The sequence below is a fragment of the Mustela putorius genome, unplaced genomic scaffold, assembly GCF_011764305.1.
Source record: "Mustela putorius furo isolate JIRA1106 unplaced genomic scaffold, ASM1176430v1.1 tig00003850_pilon_pilon_pilon, whole genome shotgun sequence".
NCBI classification, from domain to species: Eukaryota; Metazoa; Chordata; class Mammalia; order Carnivora; family Mustelidae; genus Mustela; species Mustela putorius.
Genome location: NW_025422002.1, coordinates 18,973,929 through 18,979,779, shown reverse-complemented (window position 1 = coordinate 18,979,779; position 5,851 = coordinate 18,973,929). Strand labels below are relative to the sequence as shown.

At 35.5% G+C, this 5,851-nt stretch overlaps 1 pseudogene; it reads right to left on the bottom strand.

Moving 5' to 3' along the window:
• Positions 1-3,806: 3,806 nt before the first annotated feature.
• LOC123387250 lies at positions 3,807-3,898 on the bottom strand (annotated as a pseudogene).
• Between the last annotated feature and the right edge of the window lie 1,953 nt (positions 3,899-5,851).

Here is a 5,851-nt window from a genome sequence, read left to right as displayed (position 1 = left end):
GAGAAAGAACAACAAAGGAAGCCTAAACCCAGCAGGAGAAGAGGAATAATAAAGATCAGAGCAGAAATCAATGAAATAGAAACAAACAACAAAAACCCCCAAAACAACAACAACAACAACAACAACACAATAGAACAAATCAACGAAACTATGAGCTGGTTCTTTGAAAAATTATATATTGATAAACCCCTTTCCAGACTTATACGAAAAAAAAAGATAAGACCCAGAAACCAAATAAAATCATGAATGTAAAGATGAGAGAATCACACGCCAACAACAAAAGGGACACATACAATTACTAGAACATACGATGAGAAACTCCTACTCCAACAAATGTGCACACATTCTAATGAAATACATGAGGTATCCATTCGAGACATACATATGAAACTACCACTGACGTAACCAGAGAAGGAAATAGAATAACCTGATCAGAGCCATAACCAGAACGTGAGATTGAAACAGTCATCAAAATCTTCTCTGTAAACAAACAAAAGCCCCGGGCCCAGATGGCTTCCCAGGGGAATTCTACCAAACATTTAAAGAAGAATTAATTCCTATTCTCATGATACTGTTTTCCAAAAAAATAGAAATGGAAGGAAAACCTCCCAAACTCTTTTTTTTTTTCTGAGGCCAAGCATCACCTTGATCCCAAAACCAGACAAGGATCCCATCAAAAAAGAGAACTACAGACCAATATCCTTGATGAACACAGATGTGAAAATTCTCACCAAAAATACTAGCCAATAAGATTCAACAGTACCTTAAAAGGATTATTCACCACGACCCAACTGGGATTTATTCCAGGGCTACAAGGTTGGTTCAACATCTGCAAATCAATCAATGTGATACAACACATCAATAAAAGAAAGAACAAGAACCATATTATGATACTCTCCATAGATGCTGAAAAAGCATTTGGCAAAGTGCAGTATCCCTTCCTGATTAAAACTCTTCAAAGTGGGGCGGCCTGGGTGGCTCAGTGGGTTAAGCCTCTACCTTCAGGCTCAGGTCATGATCCCAGGGGCCTGGGATCGAGTCCTGCATTTTGGGCTTTCTGCTCAGCAGGGAGCCTGCTTCTCCTCATCTCTCTCTCTGTCTGTCTCTCTGCCTATTTGTTGATCTCTCTCTCTCTCTGTCAAATAATAAATAAAATCTTAAAAAAAAACTCTTCAAAGTGTAGCGATAGAGGGCACATATTATCAATATTATCAAAGCCATCTATGAAAAACCCACTGCAAATATCATTCTCAATGGAGAAAAACTGAATACTTTTCCGCTGAGGTCAGGAACACGGCAGGGATGTCCGTTATCACCACTGCTATTCAGCATTGTACTAGAAGTCCTAGCCTCAGCAATCAGACAACAAAAAGAAATTAAAGGCATCCAAATTTTGCCAAATTGGCAGAAGAGAAGTCAAACTATCCCTGTTTTGCAGATGATATGATACTGTATGTGGAAAACTTAAAGGACTCCACTCCAAATCTGCTATAACTTGTATAGAAATTCTGTAAAGTGTCAGGATATAAATCAATGAACAGAAATTGGTTGCATTTTTTTATACCAACAAGACTGAAGAAATAGAAACTAAGGAGTGAATCCCATTTACAATTGCACCCCAAACCCTAAGATACCTAGGAATAAACCTAACAAAGAATCTATACTCAGAAAACTCTAAAGTACTCATGACAGAAATTGAAGAAGACACAAAGAAATGGAAAAATGTTCCATGCTCCTGTATTGGAAGAACAAATATTGTGAAAATGTCTATGCTACCTAAAGCAATCTACACATTTAATGCAATCCCTATCAAAATCCCATCCATTTTTTTCAAAGAAATGGGACAAATCATCCTAAAATATATATGGAACCAGAAAATACCTCGAATAGCCAGAGGAATATTGAAAAAGAAAGCCAAAGTTGTTGGCATCACAATTCCAGACTTCAAGCTCTATTACAAAGTTGTCATCATCAAGATAGTAGGGAACTGTCCCCAAAACAGACATAGATCAATGGAACAGAATAGAGAGCCCAGAAATACACCCCTCAACTCTATGGTCAACTAATCTTCAACAAAGCAGGAAGGAATGTCCTATGGAAAAAAGACAGCCTCTTCAACAAATGGTGTTGGGAAAATTGAACAGCCACATGCAGAAAAATGAAATTGGGCCGTTTCCTTACACCACACATGAAAATAGACTGGAAATGGATGAAGAAGCATAATGTGAGAGAAAGGAATCCATCAAAATCCTTGAGGAGAGAACAGGTAGCAACCTCTTTGACCTCAGCAGCAGCAACTTCTTCCTAGGAACATCGCCAAAGGCAAGGGAAGCAAGGGCAAGAATGAACTACTGGGATTTCATCAGATCAAAAAGCTTTTGCACAGCAAAGGAAACAGTTAACAAAGCCAAAAGATGACTGTCAGAAAGTTATCTGGGAGAAGATATTTGCAAATGACATACCAGATAAAGGGCCAGTATCTATCCAAAATCTATAAAGAGCTTATCAAACTCAACACCCTAAGAACAAATAATCGAATGAAAAAATGGGCAGAGGACATGAACAGACATTTCTGCAAAGAATACATCCAAATGGCCAACAGACACATGAAAAAATGCTCCACATCACTCGGCATCAGGGAAATACAAATCAAAACCAGAATGAGATACCACCTCACACCTTTCAGAATGGCTAAAATGAACAAGTCAGTCAATGACAGATGCTGGCGAGGATGTGGAGAAAGGGCAACCCTCCTACACTGTACGTGGGAATGCAAGCTGGTGCAACCACTCTGGAAAACAGCGTGGAGGTGCCTCAAAAAGCTGAAAATAGAACTACCCTATGACCCAGTGATTGTAGTACTGGATATATACCCTAAAGATACAAAACGGGGCATTCTGAAGGGGCACATGCACCCAAATGTTTATAGCAGCAATGTCCACAATAGTTAAACTATGGAAAGAACCTAAATGTCCTTCAACAGATCAATCAATAAATAAGATATGGTATATATGTACAATGGGATACTGTGCAGCCATCAAAAGAAATGAAATCCTGCTCTTTGTGATGACATGGATGGAACTAGAGGGTATTATGCTTGGCGAAATAAATCAATCTGAGAAAGACAACTATCATATGATCTCCCTGATATGATGAAGTGGAGATGCAACATAGGCGCTTTCGGGCGTACGAAAAGAAAAATAAAAGAAGATGGGATTGGGAGGGAGACAAACCATAAAAGACTGAATCTCACAAAACAGACTGAGGGTTGCTGGGGGGAGGTGTGTTGGGAGCGGATGGTGGGGGTATGGACATTGGGGAGGGCAGGTGCTATGGTGAGTGATGGTGAGTGCTGTGACATGTGTAAACCTGGTGATTCACAGACCTGTACCCCTAGGGATAAAAACACATTATATGTTTATAAAAATTTTTAAAAAATAATTTAAAAAATCCATTAAAGAAAAAACACATATTGCAAGCCCAGAGCTAATCTCATATTCAATCAAAAAAGTTTGAAAGTTTTCCCCTTAAAGATCAGAAAAAAGACAAGTGTGTCCACTTTCACTACTCTCATTTGACATAGTACTGGATGTCCTAGCCAGAGAAACAAGGAACACAAAGAAATAAAAGACTCCAAACAAAAAAAAAAAAAAGAAGTAAAATTTTCTTTTTTTGGATAACATGAACTTACATGTAAAAAAATCCTAAAAACTTCACAAAAAATTTTGAATAAACAAATTTAATAAAGCTGCCAAATACAAGATCAATATATAAAAGACAGGAATTTTGTTTTGTTTCGTTTTTTTAAAATAGTTTTTCATGTCATCCTTGCTCAGTGATCATGCTAATCTTCTCTGCATCATTCCAATTTTAGTATATGTGCTGCCAAAGTAAGCACAAGACAGGAGCATTTTAACACTCTAATGATGAACTATCTGAAAAAATAAAGAGAACAATCTAATTCACAATAGCATCAAAAATAATAAAATACTTAGGAAAAGATTTAACTAAGAAGATGAAAGATCTGTACCCCATAAACTATGACATTGATAAAGAATTTGAAGGAGACATAAATGGAAAGATAGCTCATATTTATGAATGGTAAGAATTAACATTGTTAAAATGTCCATACTACCGAAAACCATCTGTAAATTCAATTCCTATCAAAAATCCAATGTTAGGGGCGCCTGGGTGGCTCAGTGGGTTAAGCCGCTGCCTTCGGCTCAGGTCATGATCCCAGGGTCCTGGGATCGAGCCCTGCATCAGGCTCTCAGCTCAGCAGGAAGCTGCTAACTCTTCTCTCTCTGCCTGCCTCTCTGCCTGCTTGTCATCTCTCTCTGTCAAATAAATAAATAAATAATCTTTTAAAAATCCAATATTACTTTTTCACAGAAGTAAGTAAATAATCCTAAAATTTATATGAGACCATAAAAGACAACAAATAATTAAAGCAGTTCTGAGAAAGAATGAAGAAGCGAAATTACACTTCTTGATTTGAAACTATACTACAAAGCCCTCATGCTCAAAACAATAAAGTATACTGGCATAAAAACAGACCAATAAACAAGTAGAACAGAATTGAGAGTCCAGAAATAAATCCTTTCGTACAGTCACCTAATATTTGACAGGGGCTAACATATATAATGAGTAATGATAGTCTGTTCAATAAATGATATTTAAAACTGAATAGTCACATAAACCAGCATGAAACTGGAACCTTATATCACTCATAAATCTTAACTTGAAATAGATTAAAGACTTAAATGTGATGCATGAAACTAAATTTCCTAAAGGAAAACATAGGGAAAATTCTCTTTGACATTGGTCTTGCCAATAGTTTTTTGGATACCAGGCCAAAAACACAAGCAAAAGAAGCAAAAATAAATAAATGGTATTACATTAAACTAAAGTTTCTGCATTGCCAAAAAAAAAAAAAAGGGAATGAAAACACAATCCACAGAATGGAAGAAAATACTTACAAATCTTATATCTGAAAAGAGGTTAATAACCAACAGATACAAATAGAAAAAAATATATATAATTTAAAAAAATAGCAAAAGGATCTCAATAAACTTTTTTTTCAAAAAAGTTATATAAATGACCAACAGGAGCATTAAAAAGTGCTCAACATAAAAACTCAGGGCAAAGTCATTATGTTGTTGTTTTTGTTGTTGTTTACCTCTGAAAAACACAGAAAGATATTACTACCTATTAGAATATATACTAAAAAATTAAAACTAACAAATTTTGGTAAATATTGTGGAAAATGGGGAACTTATGCACTGTGATAGGGATATAAATTTGTATGGAAAACAGTATGGAGATTATTCATATTATTAAAAGTAAAATTACCATATGATTCAGTAATCCCACCTCTAGGTATATATCTAAAGGAAACGAAGTCACTATTCGAAGACATATCTCCACTCTTATGTTCATTATAAAATTATTAACTCTAAGCAAGAGATGGAAATAACTTCAGTATCCATTAATGGATGAATGGATAAAATAAGTATGGTAAATATATACTATGGAATACTACTGAACCATGAAAAATTAAGAAATACTGCCATTTACAACAGCATGGATGGATCTTGAAGGTATTATACTGAGTGAAATATTTCAAAGATTTTATATATATATATTTTAATTTATGTATTATGATATCCCTTACATACAGAATCTGAAGAAAAAGCAAACTAATGGAAACTTAGAGTTGAGTTGACAAGAGGTGAACCTGGGGTGGAATAAGGTGGTCAAAGGGTACAAACTTGCAACTATAATATGAAAAAGTTCTGGGGATCTAATGTACAGCATGATGATCATAGTTAATAATATATACATCCATTTT